At 35.9% G+C, this 25,762-nt stretch overlaps 1 long non-coding RNA gene across 1 annotated transcript in view; it reads left to right on the plus strand.

Annotated features, from left to right (window-relative positions):
- The window catches only part of LOC129045478 (uncharacterized), a 46,796-nt gene extending 25,113 nt beyond the window's left edge, over nucleotides 1-21,683 (plus strand). Inside the window, exons 2-3 of the long non-coding RNA XR_008505260.2 lie at nucleotides 17,845-17,910; nucleotides 18,695-21,683. This is a non-coding gene — a long non-coding RNA (uncharacterized LOC129045478). The remainder of the gene's footprint in view (nucleotides 1-17,844; nucleotides 17,911-18,694) is intronic.
- Nucleotides 21,684-25,762: the final 4,079 nt, after the last annotated feature.

Consider the following 25,762-nt stretch of genomic DNA (forward strand, 5'->3'; position numbering starts at 1 on the left):
CCCTGAGATTATGACCTGAGCCAACATCAAGAGCTGGACACTCAAACAACTGAGCCCACCCAAGTGCCCCTATCCTTTTTTATTTTTATTCCTCATCCTTTAAGAGCAAAAAGAAAGTTTGAGTTGAGTTAAACCTGATATATAGTGAATCATTTTTAATCTTAGATATGCCCAGGGGAATGTTTTGGTTTAAATTACCTCATAGAATCTTGTATGTCCATTGATGTAGCAGTTATTATGTTTACTTTAATTTTTATTTTTACTTTTGTACATTTCCGTAAACTGTAAGCTTCATGATGGCAAGACCATACTTGTCTCATTCACATCATATCCCTGGTATTTATCACAATGTGTCTCAGAATAAGTTCTCAGTAAATATTCACTGAACAGATAATTGATTTAACACATTATTTATTGATTTAAGAAAAGGTTTAACATTTTTTCTTTAATGTATAAATTCAGAATACTTCTCTCCCACAAAGATGGCTAGGAAAAACAAAAATAATCAAGGGAAAATACAGGCATAGATTATTCTTAAGCTTACAGCTACTTACATCCTCACCTACAAAATTTGTTTTTATTTCTTTGGGCTCTGGGTGTGCTTACTCAACCTTATTTTTGTAGTTGAACTAGGCTGATTCTCATAGCTATGGATGGAGCTAAAATTAAGTAGGGATTGGAAGAACAGCAGAGAAGAACTGGATTTTTGCCACCAATCTTTATCCTTCACTAACCCTGTGGACCATTTTCCAAGACTGTGGTGATATAGGTCTCCTTAGAAATAACTGATGAGACAGAGGAACAAAGAATACAAGCCAAATGTCCTGTAAATCTAGAAGCAAAAGCCCTCTGATCCAAGCAGATGGTGTTATGACATCCTGTACCTGGCTTCATAAAATTCCCTAAGGTAAACTCATAATTCACGCAAGATATCTCTGAAAACATTTGTCAGTTGCTCAGCTTTTAAGAATGGCATTATGTTAGATTTGCAGTGAATGGCATTGAATATTGTAGTTTTGGTAAATGACCTAATTGTCAAGAGTAATATAACATAAATTATTTCAAACAGACATTTTTCTTTACCTTTGTATCTTCTTAAACTTTCGCCAACAATAATAATTAAATTTGGAGACATGTCTAACTGGGAGAGAATTCTCTCTCTCATGAGTCACTTCAATCACCTTCCTGTTGATGGGGCAAAAATACCATTTCAAAAGTGAGAGTAGAAGTGAAGTACAACACAGTGAATGAAGAGCTGGAGTAGAAAGCTGAAGACTGAATTCTAGTCTTGGCTCTGTCACTTAGTATATATGTGATCCTGGCTGAGCTCTAAATACCTGTTCGGTGCTCAATTTCCAAATTTGTATTTATGATTCTCCCTACCTGACCTACCTCATCACAATTAAGGTAATGAATATGAAATCTCATTTTGCTCTATGGTGCCATACACATTTGAAATATTACACTTATGTATCAAGGTTAAGTTTCAAAGAACGCAAGAATGTTGTCACTTAGAAACAGGTTTTGGAAAGATAACAGCGATGGAAAGAAAGAGAATGGCGGTTGGAAGGGGGAAAAAGCACTTAGAATAGTAGCAAAATCAGAAGTCCTAAGCTGAAAATCTTCAAATGGAAAAGAGAAGGATGAAAATGGTAGAAACATGTAGACTTTTGTTTCTTAGTTCTAAAATGAAGTCTGGTACTTCTTAAGATTGTCAATCAGAGACTAACAGGCCTGGAACATCCTATCCTAAAAGGTTTTGATGGCTGACTTTTCTAGAATGGTAATCAATTGAAAATAATTTTTCTTGTGTCCCTGGCACAGTTTTGTTAAATTAGGTTGTAGCCAAGAAGAAAAACCAAATCATTTGAAGCATCTCAGATACTTGTTCATCATAGGCAACCTGGCTTTTGCACTTGAATGATACCTTCAAAGAGACAATGCCAAGTAATCCAAGTAATTGAATTGAGCTGACTTGTTAAGAGAAATAATGCAATTTTTAAGGAAAATTGCTGAAAAAAAGTATACGTTTTTAATAAGGTCTTTTAACTAGGAAAACATGGAGTAATTCCTTAGAATGTCACATAGAGAAAATTTGATCATGTGCTTTTAACTTTATGATGTTATAGATGATATAAACTTAATCTAAGGCTATGTTGTAGCCTCAATTTTTAGAAGGAATTCTAAAAGTGTGTACTATATGTTGGCTAATTGAACTTAATAAAAAAAAGGAATTCTGATAATAGTCTCCTTTTTCCTTTTATTTCCTTTCATTTTTTTTCTTTGAATGGAGAAAGGAAATAGGAATTATTAAAAGCAAAGAGTGGCTTGCATTTATTCTCTTATCTATAAGATTATGAAAAACACAAATTTCCTGGTAGGTCCCCAGTTAAGTGGTTTTGTGGTATATCTTAAAGTGTTTTCCATATTAAAACGACCTGTATTCTCAGAATTATGCCCTACACATTCTTTGTGTTCCAAAGGAGTAGCTAATATACCCAAGGAATAAAGGGTCCTTCAAGTGCTTCCTTTTTTTAATTTTCACTTACTCTACTCCTCTGCTAGTGAAGCTATTTGGAGAAGTCTCAATAAATCAGTGCTAACCATTGCCAGCCTTTGTATATCGTAGCAACCCCCCAAATTTAAAACTCTCAAGCTCTCAGTCAATCTCTCAAACTCACATCAAAGAATTAGGTTACCCATTTTGTGGCTATTGAAAAATGATTACTTTTCGGGTTAATGCAAAATTTAAAGTGAGTCAAGTTTTGTTTTTTTGTTTTTTAAATTCTGAAGTAGTTGCATGATTAAGAAAGCACAAGATAAAATATTTATTGTGGCTTTATTAGAATTGTTTCTTAAAATGTACATTAATGTCCCCACAGTCAAATATTTATTTCACTTTCAAAAATGTGTATTAATCTGCATTGTAAAATATGACAAGGTTGGATTAAGCTACCTAGAGACTTGTAAACCAAGGGTGTATCCACTGCATGGATAAGTTTTTCTATCAGTTAAGAATTGTATTTTGATACCAGTGACAGACTGCTGAATAGAATAATTTAAATAGATACCATTTTATTTTTGTCAGTCAATGAAAAGTATGGAGACAGGCAGTTACTGATATCTGTTTAGTAGCACAGGAGTGTCAGGGAATCTTGGATGGATTTCTAAGCCATCCACTCATGGTCACCAAATGGCTGCTGGACCTCAAGACTTTACAGCTAAGTTTTGGGAAAGAAAAAAAGAAGAGGGAAATGTAAAGTAAAGGGGTACCTGTTAGCTTAATGAAACTTTTCCAAAAGTCTCATCCATTGCTTTCTTATGCCTTGCTTATAAGATATGCTTACATGTTATTGACCATCCTCTGATCAAATGAGTTTGAGAAATGTATTTTTAGCTGAGTCCATTTTCTGCTCCTATCCTCTCATATAAATGAAGGAGTAAAAACATGGATATTATGCTGGTAGTGAAGAGTTACTGATACATATATGTTACATTTCAGGGCCCTCTTAGACTCTTCTTTTGAATTAATCATGAAGAGCAAAAGAGAAGAGACAAAACTTCATCCACTGACCACCTTTGTTATAGCAACCTGAGTTTCATTTCCTATTATTGATGGAGCAGTAATTAGACTAAACCCTCCTTGGTGGTGGTGAGGAGGTATGGACAGGGTTGTACTGAGAAACTCTCATATAGGACAGACCCTTGGCATTTAACATTTGAGATTTTCATTGTTGAAGAGCAACCTTGAGGATCCATCACATATAATACGTCCTATCAGCTTTAGCCCTCTTCACACCAAGAGGTATAAAGTTTTCTTACACCAAAAGGTGTATTAGTTTTCTAGGCCTGCCATGGCAAAGTGCCACATCCTAGGTGGCTTAAACAATAGAAATTTATTGTCTCACAAATCTGGAGGCTAGAAATCCAAGACACTGACAGGTTAGTTGTGAGAGACAATTTGTTCTATGCCTCTCTTCTGGTGGTTTTCTGGCAATCTTTGGTCTTTCTTGGATTGTAGATGGATCACCCTGATCTCAGCCTTTATCTCTCCATGGTGTTCTCTCTTTATCTTCATGGAGTATCTGTCTCTATCCAAATTTCCTCTTTTTATGAGGACACCGGGACACTTTTTATGAGGACACTGGATTAGGACCCTAATGACTTCACCTTAATTGACTATGTCTGCGAAGACCCTATTTCCAAAAAAGATTGCATTCTGAGATACTAGGGGTTGGGACATGAACATATCTTTTGAGGGGACATAATTCAAGCCATTACAGACTGTATGCAAATTAATTAGAAAATGAACCTGTGGCATCCACATTATGACATTTTTTTCTCTTCTTCCACTCTGTCAGGAAATTTTAGACTGTAGGAGTATTTAAGAAATTTTTTTTTAGTTTATAGTATTGTTTTAACTTTTGGATTTTTTATTTTAACTTTAATTCCAGTATAATTAACATACAATGTTAAATTAGTTTCAGGTTACAATATAGTGATTCAGTGGTTCTATATATTACTCAGTGCTCATCAAGATAAATATACTCATGGGGCGCCTGGTGGCTCAGTCAGTTAAGTGGCTGCCTTTGGCTCAGGTCATGATCTCATGGTCCTGGGATTGAGGCCCTCGTCGGACTTCCTGCTCAGAATGGAGTCTGATTGTCCCTCTCCCCTGCCCCTCCCCTGCTCGTGCTCACTTTTGTTCGCTCTCTCTCTCTCAAATAAATCTTTCAAAAAAGATAAGTATACTCATAATGGGGCATTTAAGAATTTTTAAGGGCCTACTTAATAGCATGCATTGGAAATACTGCTTTTAATACATTATCATGGAAATATATAATGTATCTGAGTCACAGTTGGATTGTTCTTGAATCTGAAATACAGATAGTTCACATTATGTCTGTTTAACCACTTTTCACTGCAACAGCTCATTTTTCTCAACACTTTTTTAGGAATAACAACTTTTTTTTTTTTTTAATCTCAAAACACACTGAAAGCAATACACTGAATCAACAATATAATTTCAGGAAAAAGACACACCATTTACTTAACACGATAGTTTCTTCATTTTGTCACAGTCTTAAGAAAAAGGAAATTCTTATCCAGTGGGTTAGATTGTGTCCACCAAAAAGGTTCAGTTCTAAACTCCAGTACCTGTGAATATGAGCTTATTTGGAAATAGGTCCTTTGCCTGTGTAATCAGGTTATGAGGGGAATGATAATGGAGGGTGAATGCTCATCCAATGACTGATAGCCTCAAAAGAAGAAGGAAATTTGTATACAGAGAAAGAAGACTGTGTGAAGACGAGTAGAGATGGAAATGATGCATCTACGAGCCAAAGAATGCCAAGATTGCCAACAATCACCAGAAGCTACAAGGGAGGCATGGAATAGATTCTCCCTTAGAGAATTCAGACAGCTTGCCAAGCCTTTTGGACTTGATTTTGGACTTTTGGCTTTCAGAACTGTGAAAGAATAAATTTGTTTTAAGCCACCCAGCTCGTGATAATTTGTTATGGCAGCCCTAGGAAATTAATATATCCAGCATATCCCATTTTGATAACAAATGGCCTGTCTAAAGATAAGCTCCAACTGCCACCCCTTATCCAATCTTATCCAATTTCTTCCTTCCTTGGTGAGTAAAATAAACTTCATTACAATTTATATTCAAACTTTATTTAATGTTCACATTAATTGCTTATCTATATAAACTTGTTTTCTTTGTTCACAAGTTTATATATTCCAATCTATGAAAATGGATTATTTTGGATTGAGATAATATACTTCATAATTTCCTTGTAAAATTAATGATTTTTGTTTTCAGTTGATGGCCTTTCACTTTAGGGCAAAGGTTTCAGGAGCAAAGAGAAAATTATTAAATGAGACATAGTCTTTACTATGATTTTGATTGTCACAGCATTAGTAAAGAAAGTGTTTCCTGCAAGGATAAGGTAAGTGGGTATGTTGGTTTCCCAGGACAAAAATACAGTAGTCCCCCCTTATCCACAGTTTTGTTTTTTGCACTTTCAGTTACCCAAGGTCAACTGCAGTTCAGAAGCACATGATCCTCCTCCTGAGCATACATAGCTTGACAAATGTCACTTAGCGCTAAGTCACAATGCCTACGTCATTCACCTCACTTATCACATAGGCATATTATTACATCATCACAAGAAGAAGGGTGAGAACAATACAAGATATTTTGAGAGGGAGCACATTTGCATAACTTTTATTACAGTATATTGTTATAATTGTTCTATTTTATTGTTGTTAATCTCTTACTGAGCCTAATTTATAAAGTAAACTTTATCATAGGAATGTATGTGTAGAAAAAGTCAGTATATGTGGGGTTTGGTCCTGTCCATGGTTTCAGGTATCCACTGGGGGTCTTGGAATGTATCCCCCATGGATAAGGGGGGGCAACTGGGATGTATTATTGGAAACAAGTAGAGTTATTCATATAGTTTTAAAAAGTACATGTAAATAGAGAGAGGAAGCATGTGAATTTTTCGGGGAAAGAAAAAAGCAAAACAGGGAATGAGGGAAAAGGGAGCTGTGGAAAAAACACTGTTGGGAAGAGCAAAGGGAGAAGTACTTGAGTGCATTTTTTCCATCATTCTTGCTCTCTGACACTGTATTACTAGTCTTCAACTCTATTCATCAGATTTTTGTGCTGTTTATCAGATTAATTCTTTAGACTTTGATTTTTAATTGATAATTTCTCATTAAAATATAATTGTTATTCCCCAACTATCCTTCAAGTGTTTGTTCAAATGTTACTTTGCCGAATAGTATCCTGACTACCCAGATTCTATCCCCGGACAGTGCCTGTACTTTGGAGCTTCCTTATCCTGCTCCACCTGTTCATCCTTTCATTGCACTTATCACCTTGTAGCAAGATTTGTAATTTACTTATTTATTATCTTTGTTTTAGCCTGCTTTTGCCGCCTCCCCCAGAAGGTCCTCAAATTCAGGCACTTAAGTCACTGATAAATCTCCTGAATCGAAGGCAGTCCCTGCATACCATAGGCGCTCAGTGGTTATTTTTTTTAAATGAATGAGTATATTTTCTTCAAAATTAATCATCTGTTGTGGTACTTTCAGGACTTCTTTTGTAATCATTCACCTTGTATTTTATATACATTTGTGATAGTTGTATATTGGACAAGGAGTTTGGTGACTTGTGTGTTCTCATTTTATCATTTGACCTGGACTTAGGTACCTTTAAAGGGGAGTTGTTGTTGCCTGACCTATTGTTTGCCTCCGGAAATATGTCTATAGCATAGTGTAGTAAGATGTTAACACATCTCAATGAAACACATCTGCTCTGCTGTTGTGTCCATCTCCTGGTCTCTTCAAACTTTTAAAACTGTCACAGATTACTGGAAACACGACTGCATTTGAAATTAGTTCAATAAAACAGTAGTTGCAGATGCTCCATTAAGGGTTTAAAAACAAAATTGTCAGCCAAAGAAAATGGCTTGTAAATGTCTGGCCATCACTCTAGTGCTGCAGAAGTAAGTTTTCTGGCAATGAGGGAAGTGGGGCTCCCTGCTTGCTGACACATAAATGACTAAATTGGAGAGATTTCTTAGTCTGTCTGCTAACCAGTGGTGTGGATATGTAACTGGATGCTGGCATTACAGTGCAGTTGTAGGTAAAAATCCAGAAGGTGATGAAAGACAATCTACGGTAATAGAATTGGAAGAACTCAGGGGATTGGATTAACCAGGTACAGTCTTGCTGCTCCCTCTTTCTCAGTTGTATAAGCATTTTTCTACAATCTAGAAAGTATAGGGCGATGCTTTCCAATTTAATTGATGGCTTAGTCTGGCATAAGTGATTCCACATGGTGGTTGACAAATGGCTCTTGTGTTAGCCCCCTCCTTTTGTTTAAGAAATAGACAAATCAATCCAGCACAACTTTCTCTTTTCTCACTAGAACTATCACTTGTACATCAATTTATCTATTTTAGAGGAAATTTAAAATATTTCACAAACTGATGAAACCTCTTGTTCTTGGTTTTGGGGGAAATTGGAACATCATAAACAGAATGTTCTTATATTCTCAGTCATTGAGTTGATGGATGATTGAAGGGAAAGCAACATTCTGGGTTTTTCAGAGGCATGTCTATGCTTAGGTCAGATTATATGGTGACTTGCAGTGTTACTATACAAGTATCCCTTTACACAAGAAAAATTTCTTTTAAATAACAATATCAATTTGGGGTTGCTCAGGGATTTAATAGAAAGGTTTGGAATATGGCAGTGGTAATACATACTCAAAAGGTCAAAAATTCTCAGCTAGAGGCTAGTTCAATATGCTCATTCATCACATTCCATTTTTGCTCATGTGAAATAAAGACATAGAACTGAATGTAAGTTACAGCACTGGACTGCGCAATCAGGCTTCAAAAAAAAGGTACCAAATCTCAACCTACTACTATTAGTTCACAGGATTAATCTTGATAGAGTCTTTGTTTAATAGGTATTTCTGATTGTGTTGTTCCGAAAACTCACAGGCAGGAATATGCTGAATGACAAACAATGTTATTATCCTTCATGTATATGATACATTTCATCTAAAAATTGCCATGTACTACATCATTAACCAGTTAATAATTTTATGTAAAATATTGATTAAAATATTCTGAACTCACCAGGAATTAGACAAAGACAATTGAGCAGAAACAGAGTTAAAGATTTCCTTATTGGTTAAGCTAGATTGGAGAGATGGCTTTTATAATATTCTTGGGGTAATGCACAGTTTAGGATTTATAGGCTGTAATCTTCAGATGAGGACAGCTGATGCTCATATACATCATTGAAACCAAGTGGTGAGATGATACACTGCATCCAAGGTAATTCTATGAGTGAGTAGGCTCTAGACTTTCTGGCTTGCTTTCTCAGTGCTGGAGGAGACACCACACATTCTTTGGAAGTTAAGTCCAAACCAGAACTGCACTAGATGTCCTGTCCTGCCTCTGTGTGGTCCTGGGTGACCCACTTTAGCTTGAAGAAGCTCTGGGAAATTTGGTACAGCTACCTCCAGTTTAAGGGCTACTTCTGGGTGGTCCTTAGTGGTTAAGAGAGATTGATTCTGGGACCATCATAAGAGATTCAGAGAAGTCCAAGAATCTGGGCCTGGACAAGATCCAACCTATTAAGAATGATGATTACTCCTGAGCATCTCAGTATATAATTTGGAAGAACTAGAATAGTTCTGGTATGTCTACATATAGAGATCACACCAAACATACATCACCAACTCTGCTCCTAACCTTAGTTAGCATCTTGCAAGGCCAAACTCAAGGCACCAGGTTTTCAGATTGAGCAATAACTGGGTTGTGCCACAGCAGGTGGTCAGAACTTTCTAGGAATTGCCTTATGGCTAGGTGGACACAAAGAAATTGGCTTTAATATACTTAAGTCCAATGGCTTCTCTAAATAATGTAAACTCTTGATTATATATACATTAATAAAGGGAACTGAGGTGTGGATAATATAAAAATCATTTCTGTTTTACTATAGAAAATACTGTAGTGCAGTGGAAAGAGCATGTGCTTTGGAGAAAACCAATCCTGGCTTTCCGTGCCCACTCTGCCATTTCAGTCTCTAAAAGAGACTGGCTCAGACTTGAGACATTATCATCCCCAAAGATAGTATATAGAGAAAGTATCAAGAAATATTTAAAAAGTGTTCAGACATATTTGTATGTATTGATCTTTTGAGAAAAGTAACAATATTTTTTTTAAAGATTTTATTTATTGAGCGAGACAGTGATAGAGAGCATGAGAGGGGGAGAGTCAGAGGGAGAAGCAGACTCCCCGCTGAGCAGGGAGCCCGATGCAGAACTCGATCCCGGGACTCCAGGATCATGACCTGAGCCGAAGGCAGTTGCTTAAACAACTGAGCCACCCAGGCACCCCAGTAACAATATTTCAAAGGTAAAAAAGTGCAATAGCAAAATCATGGGGTTTGGGGTTGGAAAGTTTTGGGTTGACAGTGACTATGAGTAATTTCTTACCTACAACCTGAATCAGGGGTCTTCACATATAAATGAAGTCAATATTATGTACTGTGTGGAATAGTTACATGGACTAGATGTTAAGTGCCTAGCAGGATGTCTGACACATTTTAGGTGCTAAATCACTGCTAACTTACATTTCCTACATTTTCCACTTTATAGCCTCGCATAGCTACTTGAGCCCTCTGTTGGCAATAAAATATTGATCATATGAAGTGGGGGTATGGATCATTCTGACAATTTTTTTTAACATCAAGAAAGAGCAAATGGAAGCTTTGTGCTCTTGGCATGGAATATACAATATATAAGTCCAAGGCAAGAATCAGGAAACAGAAGACCGCAAGAAGATCCTGCATCTTCTTGGGAGAGAGGGTTCTTGGTTTTTTCAACTCCTATGGACTGAGTCCTCAGCAGAGGTCTGGGAGCAGGTAGTCTTTTTGCTGGTACCTTGACAAGAATTTGACCATCTTCTAGCTGCCTCTCTCCTGGTCGAAGAGCCCAAACCACTGAGCTTTTCACCATTCAGGAGATTGACATCATAGGAAGTAAATCCCAAGGTTGCACCTGAGCTTCAGTTAGCAGTACAAGGAATAATATGGTTTCTTAGGGGACCAGCAGGCAAAGAGTAGAGCTTCTGGAGAAGAAGGGACCATTTAAATTAACACATTAGGAATAATAAAAACATTTCAGGACATTCACAATGAAGTGTCTGTATACACACATATATACTCTTTATCTTGAGTTACAGACATGATTTTAAATTAAAAATCACGTGAAGTGAGGATGAGTGCAAGTCTCATTATGATATGAAAAGCAGAAGAAATACCTGAGAGCATAGAAAAAACATGTAAGTAGATGAAATATGAAAGAAAAAAATAAAAGACTTCAGGGAAAGTGGGGGAAATGATGAAAGGATATAGGGTCTTCCTAGGAAAACTAGATGACATCTTGTTTCCACATCTCAGTAGAAAAATCTGTGCTTGGGCTGTCCATAGAATTCTAGATTCATATTCTTCATTTGACATTAATTCTTCATTTAACCTTCAACTTGAATAGGTAGCAATCATTTCAAACTTAAGAGGTCCAAAACTGAACTTTTGATCCTCCCCTGGCCCAATTTTACTTGCATAGCCTTCTACACCTTTGTTAATGGAAACCCCATGTATCAAGTTGTTCAAATAAAAAAAATCTTGAGTTGCCTTTGACTCCTCTCCTTTCACACCAGTATCTGACTGATCAACACATTTTGTCAGCTACACCTGTGCTGAATTTGTTCATGTCTAACATATCCACTGGTGGCATTGTGTTGAGAATCATCATCATCTCTCGCTCATTCAGATGCCTTCAGTAGTCTACCAACATGTCTCTCTTTCCCTCTTCTCAACACCCAAAGGAATCCCCTTAAAAGTAAGTTAGATCATGTCACTCCACCAAGAAACCCTTCAATAGCTTTCTACCTCACTAAGAACCAAAGTCCTGGCCATGGCCCGTAGGGCCTTATGTGAGTTGCCGTTTCTGCCTATTCCCACCTTCTTACCCTGCCCATAACCTCGTGGCCACACCTTATTATGACTCTTCACTCACTTTGTTTTAACCCCATTGGTCTCCTATTTCTTAAACATGCCAGGTATTCTCCCTCTTGGAACTTTCTTCCATCGGGTATCAACATGCCTTGCACCCTTCCCTCCATTAACCTATTTAAAATTGCAGACCTTTGCTTTGTGTCTCCATAACAATTATCAGCATCTAACATAATATCTATTTTACATATTTACCTTGCTTGCTTCCTATCTCTTATTCTACTTAGCCCCAGAAGTAAAACTTCATTACTGCAGGAATTTATTGGCTGATTTGTTCACTGTTGCATCCTCACAAATGACAGCAGAACCTGTTACATCGTGTTGGTTGAAATTACTGATTGTGGTAGAAGTAGTCAATGCCTGATGGATCATTTCTACAGTGGTGTTCTGGAAGTTAGTCCTGTAGGTCCACATGAAGCCTGCCCTACTGCCTTGCCAAAATTTGGTAAGTGCTAACAGTTGTCCTCACCCCTTACTAAATTGATCTTGAGTCCCTTCTTTACTCTTTTACCCACAGTAGGCCCTAACTGGGGGACTGATTTTTGATCACTGAATGTGAATAGATCTTCTGATTGAGCTCTATTTGGAGACTCAAGGTAATAAGAGACTTGCTTATTATTCACAAGCAACCAGTGTTTTAAAATAATAAACTAGAAATATCGTGGAAAAACTTGTTAAAACTATTTGGACCTTAGAGATCACCCTTTTGGTAACTATTGAACTATACTGAAAGTCAAGTGAGATTTGAGAAGCAAGCCTGATTAAGACAAAAGAAAGGAGCAAAATATGCAAGAATGGGAATGAGATATGAAACATTACTGGAGGTATGATTAAAATAGTAGTAAAATAATAAAGCATTTCTACAATTTTGTGGCAACAAATCTGAAAACCTTAGAGACAACAAAGATGCCTCTCTAACAAAATTTAAATTTCTAAAATGATCTCAAGAGAAGGTAAAAGACTTAAGCCAATAATCATAAAAGTGATTGAGGAGTTTATAAATTTGCCATTAATAAAAGCCACTGAAACCACAGATTTTCACGAGTGCTATCAAATCTTTGAAAACAAAACAAAACAAAACAGATAATCCCCATGTTATTTAATCTAGTGCAATTCACTGGAAAAATCCTTAATAAAACCCTCATGAAATTAACAAAAAAATCAAGAGTGTAGCCTAATCTTACATAGAAATGCAGATGCAAAAATCTTTATAAGAGATATTTTTAATATCTAAAAACCTTTCAGTGTAATTATTTATGCCAATTTATAAAAAATCACAATCTTATGGTAATATCAATACATCTTGAAAATATATATATAAATTAAGTAGGAATAAATTAAGTAGGAATAAAATATATATATAAATTAAGTAGGGATAAAAACACAATATGACAAAATAACTTCCTTCAAACCAAAACTATCATTCTAAATTATAAAACTCTCATTACAAATAATGTAAAAAATGAGATAGAAATTCCTACTGCTAACATTGTTTTAGAATAGTGAGTTAAAAAAATTGAGGTCAGTATAAACCCTGGAAAATACTTTTTTTCCTAATGAAAATATTGTATGCCTCGAAATCTCAAGGTTCTAATTAAAATCAAAATCAAGGAAAAATTTGAATAAGATAATTTGTTAAGATAGAAACAAGGTAAATATGTGAAGATCAACAGATTTTATCTATATTATCTGTAGACAAATGACAATACAAATTGAATATTTACAATAAACAATATTCTTACAGATTATTTTAGGAAAACATCAGATCTATATAAAAATACCTATGAACCTTATTGAAGGACATAAAACAATATTTGAGCTATGGAAAAATGTGATCTTAGATGGGAAGAATTAATATAGTAAAAATGCCAATTCTTTGAATTCTATAAATCTGAGCCGCTTCTAAATAGAACTTAATCAAGGTTGATTTTAGAATTCGATACAATGACATAAAAGTTTGCTTGGAAAAATATATGTCTACAAACAGCCAAGAAAAGTTTAATATAGAAGAATGAGAAGCTGGGAAACTTGCTTCACACATTATTCATCAGACTATAAAGTCACTATAATCAAATCAATATGGTGTTAGTCATATGGAGCCATAAAAAAATAGAGAATCTAGAAAATAGATGTCTGTATGTGCAAGTTTTATATATGGCACATTCAGTGGGAAAATAATTACTTATTTTATAAATGGGGCTACCAACTAGCTCTTTACCCAGAAAGAAACTAAGTTGGGCCCATTCTCACTGTATGGGCTGATCAATACTATAGCAGCTAGACGTAGGTGCTATTTAAATATAAATATAAATTTAAACTTGTGTTTCTCAGCTACATTAGTTATGTTTTAAAATGCAGCCAGTGTCTCTTATTGGGAAGTGCAGATTATAGATTTCCATCTTTGTAAAATGTTATGTTGGACAGCACAGATCTCCTCTTTCTCTCTCCTTATGCATATATTTACTATGTAATATTTAACATTTATACATATGTAAATATGAGCTAAATATGTATATAGGTATATATGCGAATATGTACATTTAAATGTTACCAATGCATTTAAAATTTAAATATGAAACACTTAGAAGAAAATCATCAAGGCTACATAGGCAATATAGGAGTTGAGGGGAAACTTAATAACATGACCAGAAACCCAGAAAAAAACCAAAAAGAGATGTATTTGACATAAAAAAAAATTTAACTTCTGTATATGCCTAGATACCAGTATCAGTTGGAGTTCTTGATTGAAAGCAATAGCATCTATTTTATTTTTAATTTTTTTAAATTTTATTATGTTATGTTAGTTACCATACAATACATCATTAGTTTTTGATGTAGTTTTGATCCATGCTTCATTTTTTTCATATAACACTCAGTGCTCCATGCAGTACGTGCCCTCCTTAATACCCATCACCAGGCTAACCCATCCCTCCACGCCTCCCTCCCCTCTAACACCCTCAGTTTGTTTCTCAGGTCCATAGTCTCTCATGGTTCATCTCTCCCTCCAATTCCACCCCCCCATTTTTCCCTTCCTTCTCCTAATGTCCTCCATGCTATTCCTTATGTTCCACAAATAAGTGAAACCATATGATAATTGACTTTCTCTGCTTGACTTATTTCACTTAGCATAATCTCCTCCAGTCCCATCCATGTTGATGTAAAAGTTGGGTATTCATCCTTTCTGATGGCTAATATTCCATTGTATATAAGGACCACATCTTCTTTATCCATTCATCTGTTGAATGGCATCTCAGCTCTTTCCACAGTTTGGAGAAATAGCAACTATTTTAGGTATATGCAGCAGAAAAACAATTTGGAAGACAGCTATGCTCACCACTAGACTACCAATGCTGCACAGCCAGAAAAACAATTTGGAAGAGAAAACACGTAAACCTCATTGAGAGACTACTTTTAAGAAGATACCATTGCTACCTCCTTAGGACATCGATACTACAACTACTGTCTCAACTTGATTATTTCCAAGTTGAAGTTAAGTGCAGGTGAATCTGATAGGAAGAGGCTGGGACCTATTCTCTTGTTCTAGCTGCAAGGGAATGTGTGAAGACACGTTTCTAGTTTAGGCGACAGGACTCATAAGTGAGAAGTTCTCACCTAGAGAAAAGGTGTTCACTATTTCCTGAAGGAAACATAAGCATGACAAATGTCCACCACACTAACATAAAGTCAGCAAATGATCGAATGGCAGGGGGACAATTGCAACCCAGATGAAGATGAATGTTTAATGTTTCTATAATATAGAAAAAGTCCCTACAAATTGTAAAGAAAAAGACAAATTACCTGATAAAAAAACACATCAAGTATATCAAGAGGGAATTCACAGAAGAGTAAATTCAAATTTCCTATATTAAAAATAACAATGAATTGGCACTTTATTGAGCAGACTGGCAAAATTTAAAAGTTTTAATAAATCTGGTGGGCAGTGGAATATAATATATAATATAATAAACCTGCTGGTGGGCTGTGCTACTGGAATATAAATTATTCCCACCTTTTAGAAGGCAATTTAACAATGTAAAATTTAAAATAACCATAGTCTTAGAAGCAACCCCATTCCTTAGAAGTAAAAGCACCTCCATATAAAAATATATATACAAGGATGTTTATTGTCCTTTTTTGTGGATGCAAAAGACTGAAAATGTGAATGGACGTCAGTTAAAAAAAATACATGATACATTTATACTATGAGCTATTAAAAAAGCATTTACAAGGAATGAGAAAAATCTGTTATTTCTCTTGGAGTTATTTTGGCAATGAGTTGTTGAGTGAGAAAGAAGAGTAAGATGCAGAGAACCAAGTAGAACAACATACAAAACACACTGAGAAACTGAAGACATTGAGTTTTTTAACAAGAATCACAATGGGTTATGGACGTGAAAGAGGGTAAATTGATGCAGGTGGCGAAGAGGAACAGAGACTTGGGGAGACAAGAACAAATCAAGAGTTGCAAGTTAAAAACATGATGAGGAGCACTGGGTGTTATACACAACTAATGAATCATTGAACACTACATCAAAAACAAATGATGTACTATATGTTGGCTAACTGAACATAATAAAAATAATAATTTAAAAAACATAGCCAGGGCGCCTGGGTGGCTCAGTTGGTTAAGCAACTGCCTTCGGCTCAGGTCATGATCCTGGAGTCCCGGGATCGAGTCCCACATTGGGCTCCCTGCTCGGCAGGGAGTCTGCTTCTCCCTCTGACCCTCTCCCCTCTCATGTACTTTCTCTGTCTCTCATTCTAACTCTCTCAGATAAATAAATAAATCTTAAAAAAAAAAAAAACATAGCCAAAACTCTCATTATGGAAAACTGCTTATGTGAGTTATATGTATACCTATTTCAAGAGAAATTATGAAGTTTAGGTTTCTAAACTTTAGACATGTCTAAAATAGGTGAAAAAATATTTCATGATATTACAAAGTAATATGTAAAGAATGATTCCATTAAAAAGTAAGTAAACATATAAATGTGTGTGTGTGTTTGTGCCAGCAAGACGACAGGACACACCTATTCATACTGGTTTCCTCAGGGTAGAATCGGAGAGCAAAGAGTGATTGTACTTACAGTAATCCTAATTTTGAAATTCAAAACATATTTTTAATTAAAAATATATGTTAACATCCTGGAATGTATTATAAAGGAAATAAACTCTATTTGATTCAGAGAATAATTGGAAAATATCAAGTAAGAGAGGGTGGTTTGGGATAGCCTTGCTGAGGAGAGTATCTAAGCTGAGACCTGAAGGATAACAATAAGCTGTATTGTGGAGGGCTGGACAAAGAATGTTTTTAGCTGAGTCCACAGGCCTGATAGCTCGTTTGAAGGGCAGAAAGGAAGCCAGGGCACCTGCTGTGTTGGGAGCATGTGGGTGGGTTGTGTGAGTTAAGGTTAGAGAGGCAGGGCCTTGTAGACCACTGGTAATAAAAGTTTGGGTTGTAGACCACTTCTTGTCAGCAAGTAAGTGAGGACTTAAAACCTTTGTAGCAACTTCACATTGCTGAGGCTCCAACATGTGATTATCTCAGTTCAGGTATTTTCAGACTTGCTAGGTGCATTTCATGTTGCAAATTGCTGCTGGTCATGTGCAGCAGGACCACATGTCAGTCCATGATGGATTAGAAAAAAGCAAACACAAAAACAAACTCATCCTCTCCACAGATAGTTAGAGAAGCACTGTTGTAAACCCTGGAGAGATGTTTTGTTGCTATTCTTAGAGTATTGGGAGACCACTGAAATTTTTAAAATGAAATGAGCCTTTAGGGGAGTCTGAGTGACTCAGTTAAGCAGCCAACTCTTGATTTTTGGCTCAGATCATGATCTCTGAGTCCTGGGATGGAGCCCTGCGTTCCACTCTGTGCTCAGCAGGAAGTCTGAGGATTCTCTCTCCCTCTGCCTCTCCCCTTGCTCACCCATGCATGTGCTCACGCTCTGTTTCTCTAAAATAAATAAATATTAATAAATGAGACTTTATATATGTTTTACAAAAAAATAAAATCCCTAGTTTAAAACTGGATTTATCCCAGCTTTCAGTGTGCAGAGTGGATTGGAAAGGATCAAGGGTTAAAAAGAGGAGAGTAGTTAAGAGACTTGTGGTGGTGCAGGTAGGAGATGATGCTGCCCAGACTGGGTGGTGGCAGCTGTGTAGGGGAAAGGAAGAGAAAGAGTCATGAGGAACCATACATGACTTCTGATTTCTTTTCTTTTGCCTTAGGAACCGTACTTTATGATAACATCTATGGAGGGAGATAAGGGATAATAAGAGAAGAAGAATTTGAAGGTAAAAATCAAGAGTTCTATTTCAAGCAGTTTTAAATTTGAAGTGTATATTACAAACCAGGTAAACATACAGTTCATCAGAGAGATCTGGAATTAAATGGCATGGTTTGGGGCTTTATAGCATGTAGATATAGGGTGAACAATGGTCCTGGTTTGTCCAGGACTGTCTCCATTGCAGTATCGAAAATCCCAAGTCCTGGGTATCCTCTTAGTCCTTGGCAGACTGGGGCAGTGTTTAACCCTGTACAGATGATCCATAGGATTGGATAAGAGCACCCTAGGAGTTCACACTCAAGGATTGAATCAGGCAAATACTAGGAGGGAAGAGAATCTTAGACGGTTATAACTAGTAAGGTAGATAAGTAGAAAACAGAAAAGTGTCAAAAGGGAAGAGAGGATGTCAAGCAAAGAATGCTGATGAATGTCAGGTAAGAAGAGGACAGAATAGTAGATTTGGCAAGATGGTGGTCACAAATGACCTTAACAAAAAAAAGATTTTTAAGAGTGATGGGGGAAAAAACTACAGTATTTTAAGTTAAAGAAACCAGCATGGCAGAATGGCAGGAAACAGGATTAGCAGATGCTAAAAAAATCATCCCAATAACTTTGCAATGAAGGGAAATAGAGGAATGGGCATTACTTAAAAGAGGCTGGAGAGAGTATAAAGGGTTATAATTCAGCGTTAGGAAGTGAATCTACTACAAGAGTGCTGGGGGTTTGCCAGCATTGAGTATCCATATGAAAATTTTAGCAAAAATTTAGTGCTGTTTTTTTTTTCTTCTTAGTTGGTGATCTACAATTATATTCAGCATCTCAGAAGCTGGCATGAAAAAAAGTTTTAAAATGGATTCAACTAATGTATGCGTTTTCCAGGGGAGGATGCGAGAGAAAACAAAAGGCAAGCAATAATTAAAAGGGAATAATTTCAACTAGAGAATATGGACTAAAGGCCAGGTGAAAGAGTGAACAGGACACAAATAGAGGGTGAAAAGCAGAGTCAATGTTTTAGATGTTTCACTGAAGCTGAAGAATGTAAGCTGAAACAACAGCAGGTGGCAACCAGAGAAAAGAGTGATTGATTTTAAGATTTCACGTGCAGTGAGTTACTGCTGGTGCAAAGTCAACATCACTGGCTGGGAAGGGGGTGGAAGAACAGGTGATTAGAGGTGAGGAAGGGAAGGATCTGTCAGGCAGGTGAAATGGTTCCTCCACATGAATTCTGAAGTCACCAAGAATGATGGCATGAATAGGAACGGAGAAGAAGAAGAGAATGAGTCCAAAGCAAATGTGAAGGAGTGATTGAGTCAATACATGAGAATAAGAAGGTGTAGGGGGTGATTTTGTCTTATGGTGCAAGCTTCAAACAGGAGGGAGTCATGCACACCAAACTTCTTCCCTTCTGATCCTATGGTATATGGGGTATGATAGAAAAAATACTTCGCTTTAGACTGTTGCAAGGAAAGTTACGTCATCAGGACTTAGGAAGTTAAAGATAATATTCACAGAAGAGTTCGAAGGGATAAGGGAATCTCAGGATGACATACTGACTTCATAATTTGCAGGACCCAGTACAAAATGGAAATGTAGGAAATCATGTCCAAAAACCAGTTAGAATGTCACGATGGTGACAAATGAACATTACATCAAATGTGAGCCCTTGTAAGTGTGGGGTCCTGTGTGACTGTACAGGTCGCATGCCTGTGAAGCTGCCACCACAGTTTTTGGGGTTTCACGCGGCTAGGAAAAAGATTTGGGAGAGAAGGCAGAATTTGGTCAGATTAGGAGATATATTAAATTTCTTTGTTTGAAGCTGCTCTGTGCCTAAATGCTTAAACACTATTATCATTTAATGCTTCTAATAGATGAGGTGAGTATTATTTCCTCATTTTACAGATAAGGAATGTGAAGCACTGGAAATTCAAGTGATTTGCCCAAGGTCACAGTAAGTGGAAGCCTGGTTCTAGATCTGTGTTTCTAACTAGCAAGCTCTGTAGCTTATCAGTGGATCTAGAGATAATAGATGGTTTGGGAGGCTCAGACTTTGGGTTGGCCAAAGTGAACAGGAGTGCAAGATGTGATAGGATTAGTCCTCATGAAGTCCTTAGAGAAGGAAGAAGAATCAGCTACAAAGTATAGTTTTTTGTTTGATTTTTCTTTAAACTATATTGAGGTACAACTGACGTGTAATATATTAGGATATTAAAGTATACATTGTGATGATTTGACATACATTGTGAAAGGTCCCCCTGTTCTGGTTTAACACATCCATCACTTCACATATTTATCTTTTTGTTTGGTTGGTTCTTTTCTGGTGAGAACATTTAAGTTCTACTCCGCAAAATTTCACTATACAGTACAGCAGTATCAGCTCTAATCACCATGTTTTACATTAGATCTTTAGACCTCATGTGTCCCAAGAAAATGAAAAGAGGCTATCACAGAGGCATCGGCACAAAGAGATACGCTCTTTATGACGCTATTCACAATAGTCAAGATATGGAAAGAAGTGTCCATCCATGAATAGATAAAAATGAGGTATATATTTTTTAAATGAATATACAATAGAATATTGTTCAGCTATGGGAAAGAAGGAAATCCTGCCATTTGCGATAACATGGATGGACCTTGAAGCATTATGGGAAGAGAAATAATCCATAGAGAGAAAGACAAATACTGCTAGATATCACATATACATGGAATCTTAAAAAAAAAAAAAAAGTCAAACTCATAGAAACAAAAAACAGAAAAGTGATAGCCAGGAGCTGGTGGGTGGGGGAGATAGGGAGAGATTGGTAAAAGGGTATAAACTGTCAACTCTAAGGCGAATAGGGTCCAAGGAGCTAAAGTAAAACATGGCGACTATAGCTGGTAACACTGCAGGGTACGGTTTTGATTCCCTAACATGTAAGTATTCTCAGTTATCTCTCATGTTCTACTTTCAAAGAAGAAATGTGCTTTCTTGGAATTGTGCTTTTCAAACAAAGTGTTATAAACAGAAATAATTTGATTAAATTATTTGATGAAAGTTTGAGAAACAAAATTGAGTAAATGAAATCATTATTGACGGAGGTGGCACAAAAGGAAAAAAAAAGTCCTCACATATGGATGAATTTTTACACACTGAAAAATTGTTTATGTCCCTTAGGAAAATTTGTGATCTAATTTCTTAGCTCTCTGGTTTGCTTTGGCCCTTTACATAAGAACCCAATAATCCTACTGGGTACTGCTTAGTTTGCAGGCAGAATTATTTCATTTATGACTAAATCTCAGTTTATTCTTTGTCTCCAGACTCTTTGACACTGCTCTGTGTATGAGGGATTGGGGGAGGAAAAGATGCAATTAATTTCAGTCCAACTGATTATTTACCAATGCTTTTTGAAAAAAGATACAGCTGGTTGCATGATTTATTGGCCTATGTAATCTATGTACTTATTGAAATATGAATTGATTAAAGTTCTCTGTCTAAACTTTGCTTTTGTTTTAATAGGCCAATTATAAATAAAAGTTTTGGTCTGTTTGATATAATCCAAGGTAGAAAACAAAGAACAACTAAGGAGTAGGCCTCCTAATGTTTTTAATGCATTCCCTGAAGTCTACCATTTCCTTTCCAGTTCTGTATTTGAGATGAGTGCATCTGTTCGCACACTTGTATATGTGACACCTTGTAAAGGCCCAGCTAGATTAAAAATGAAAGAAATACACTCAGCCTCTTCCATTTTCAGCATTAATGAAACGAGGAATCTTCAATTATGTTTCTTAGTTAATAAAGTTATAGATAGATTTTCAGAATTAGAATATAACAAAATACAATGCTACTATATCAACTATATCTATCACTATTTTGATATCATCCTTATGGAATTTAAGTTTTATTTTATTTTATTTATTTATTTTTAAAGATTTTATTTATTTATTTGACAGAGAAAGACACAGCGAGAGAGGGAACACAAACGGGGAGTGGGAGAGAGAGAAGCAGACTCCCTGCCGAGCAGGGAGCCCGACGCGGGACTCGATCCCGGGACTCCAGGATCATGACCTGAGCCGAAGGCAGTCGCTTAACCAACTGAGCCACCCAGGCGCCCTTAAGTTTTATTTTAACTTGTATATTTAATTGTTGTTATGGACTCAGTTGTGCTCCCTTCAAAATTCATACGTTGAAGTCCTAACCCCAATGTGACCATGTAGGCAGATAGGGTCTTTAAAGAGGAAATTGAGGTTAAATGAAGTCACAGAGTGAGGTCCTAATCTGAAAGGACTGGTGTGCTTAGGAGAACAGGAAAGGATACCGGGCTGTCTGTGCACAGAGGAAAGGCCACGTGAGAACATAGTGAGAAGCCCAAACAGAGAGGCCTGAGGAGAGGTCAGCTCTGCCAGAACCTTGATCATGAACTTCCAGCCTTCAGAACTGTGAGAAAATTAACTTGTGTTGTCTAAGCCTTCCAGTCTGTGGTATTTTGTTATGACAACCCTAGAAAACTAACGCAGTTTGAAATGGTTTTATCTTTTAGCACTTAGTGTGAAAAATAATTTACATCCATCTTTTTTTTAGAACTAGCATATGTGATTTTGCATAAATGTCAAATGGAGACTAAAAAAATTCTATTTGGATGAAAATAGACATGATTTCCTTACTCTGAATTTAACATGTTACTTTACATTAAAGCGGTAAAGATTTTCACCTTCACAAATAATTTTAATCTTATCACAAATGTTGATTTGATAATATCTAGAAAATATAGAAGAATAAGAGAAAAAGCAAAACATAATTTCTTATCCTACTATGTAAACATAATTACTAAAAATATTTTGATATATCGATAAATCCAGTAAAAAAATAGTCTAGGGATTAACTATATACTCTGTTTCTTGAATTTATAATTGAATACATGGATATTTCTGTGTCATTAAATATACTTCATTTGTACACACACACACACTTTTCTGAGACTATGGCATCAAATTTTATTGCATGAATTTAGCATAATTAATTTATTCTTATTGGATAATCAGATTTTTGAATATTATTTATGAAAATAGGACATATGATAAATTCACTCTGACAGTTTCAGAAATTAACACATAAATGTTCTCAGCTGTCTCTCTTCTTCTAAAGCCTGTCTTCTACCTTCTAAAGAGGAAAGATACTTTATTGCTTAGGCAGTTGCAGGCACTGGTATTTGCTGTGTTGATCCAGGAAATCAATGAAGTAGAGCACTGTGTATGTCTAGGAGGCTACATTAACTCATGTGAGGAGCATACATGCAAGAAAAGGAAAGAATATTGAGCCAAAAAGATGGAGAAAAAAGGTGACAGAGAAGAAATGGCCAGCACTCAGTTGGAGAGTTTTAAAGAGAATCGGAGTTACGGGCAACAGTGGTCAAGCTGGGATGAATAAGGTTTTAGGGAAGATAAATGGGAGTAGAGGATTTTTAGAACTTCTGCAGTGTAGTATGACTAGAATTACCCATTCAGAAGTCCTTTTGAGAAATAGTAAAATTTACTATGTACTACATTGTACACCTGAAACTAATATACACTCTATGTCAACTATACTTTAATAATGAATAGTTTTTTAAAAAGTCCTTTTGAGAAATAGTAAAAAAATTAGTTTTAAGTAGTTTTTTAATATTTGTAGATTTGGAATATGTTTTCTTTAAAATTAAAAAGAAAATGTTAAAAACTACTTCATTTGCAGTAGAGATGTACATATTTGCAGCCCAATTCTTGAATGCACCATAATTTATTACTAACATGCTTGATAAAAAGAATATGCATGGGTGCCTGCGTGGCTCAGTCAGCTAAGCCTCCAATTCTTGGTTTCAGCTCAGGTCATGCTCTCAGGGTTAAGAAATCAAGCCACATGTCGGACTCTGTGCTCAGTGCGGAGTCTGCTTGAGATTCTCTCTCCCTCTCTTTCTGCCCCTCCCCCTTTTTGCACATACTCTCTCTCCCTTTCTCTTTCTCTCTCTCTCAAATAAATAAATCTTAAGAAAAAAAAGAAGGTACACAATTTGGAAGTTTTCATCTATATTTTCAAATTCCAACAAATTATATTTTATCTCCACCAGCACTATTTGAAATGCTTGTTTCTTGTTTTCTTAGCACTTCTTTGATTTTGCCAATCTGATAGCAAGCTCAAATTATTTTAATATGTATTTGTATTAAATGTGTATGGGGGGGGCGCCTGGGTGGCTCAGTCGTTAAGCGTCTGCCTTGGCTCGGGTCATGATCCTGGGGTCCTGGGATCGAGCCCCGTATCGGGCTCCCTGCTCCTCGGGAAGCCTGCTTCTCCCTTTCCCACTCCCCCTGCTTGTGATCCCTCTCTCACTGTGTCTCTCTCTGTCAAATAAATAAATAAAATCTTTAAAAAAAAAAAGAAAAAAAATGTGTATGGGTATTTTCGTCTATTATCCCCCTCTCTCACTCTCTCAATATTGTGAATGATAGGGCTATAAAAATTGCTTTTTGTTTAAGATTGGATAATATGTATATTTTCCAATATTTACTTTGTCAGATTTTAGAACAGTATTTTCACTTTTAAGTGAAATGCAAAACTTACATGTTACATAAAAAATGTATTTCAGGTTATGGTGCAGATCTAACATTTTCTAAAATGACAAAAATGTATAGTTAAAAATCTCATGTGATATTTTTCTTCTTATCATTTTTCTATGAGTATGGATTATTTCTCTCAGGAGGGCTGACTTTCAGATTCATTCTTATTAAATGCAGTATTTGTTAAAAAAAACCTTTAGATTTTGCCTGACAGGTTCTAAAACTCTAGTTTCAGAGAAAATTGATGAATACAACTCATTTCCATTTTACTTTTTCTTATCTCCTCTGTAATTTGTGTATAAAATTCCCTACCTCCAACTTAAGCCTTAAGCTTCCACCTATGCTCTTGATCTAATTATTTTTTCTGGGTTTCTTACTTCAAGTAGTAAAATCTATCAACCAACAAATCACTCACAATAAGAACTTGGGAATCATATTTGACACTTGCTTTTTTTCTGTCTTTCCCATGTGACATCCTAGTGATTTTATTTCTGAATATATTCAGTGTGTTTATTTTTCCTGTTCATGACAAATAGTGCTTAGTATGTGTCTTTATTATCTCATCATGAGATTCTTTTTCATAAAATTTTTAAATGTATCTTTATCATCTCCTAACTTCCAAACTCTATCATCTGGTATATAAAGCTCTCCTTTATCAATCCCAGACTCCTCTGCCCATTTCTTCTTCCATCTCTCCATTCCTTGAATTTTGTACTGAGTTCTTTGTTCCATAAAATTCAACATACTTTTTAATCTCTATTTTTTTTCAGGTGTTTCCTTGGAAGTGAAGTGTATTTCATACCTTTTCTTTGATTTCCTTAACTTTGGTTTTCTTTTAGGAATTAGCATACCTTCTTGCTGAGAGCTTATCTGGTATGGGTCAGGTGTTCAACCTGTATATTTTTTTATGATGCTTTTCCTCCTTACAATCTATCTATGTCATGATGAAGCTCTTGGCTCATTTCCTACTTCGTCAGTGATTAGAAGTAGCTTGACATATGAGACTGTCTTATTTTCTTTATTTTCATAATGTCTCATCTTAAAGGAGATAGATATCATCAATAAGTGATTTTTGAACTGAACTGAATGCCACATCTTTATTTCTCATCTATTATAAGATATATAAGAGCTGGGCAGGTCTAATTAAAATAAAAAAAACTTTAAACCACAATTTCAAGAAATTTTTACTCTTCTTTTTTATTACAATAAAGAATAGGAAATCTTTAATTCTTAGCTTCAGATATATATATTTAAAGATTTTATTTATTTATTTGACAGAGAGAGACACAGCAAGAGAG

Source organism: Mirounga angustirostris, unplaced genomic scaffold (assembly GCF_029215605.1).
Source record: "Mirounga angustirostris isolate CCGP_5_RB_7025 unplaced genomic scaffold, mMirAng1.0.hap1 SCAF_12, whole genome shotgun sequence".
Classification (NCBI taxonomy): Eukaryota; Metazoa; Chordata; class Mammalia; order Carnivora; family Phocidae; genus Mirounga; species Mirounga angustirostris.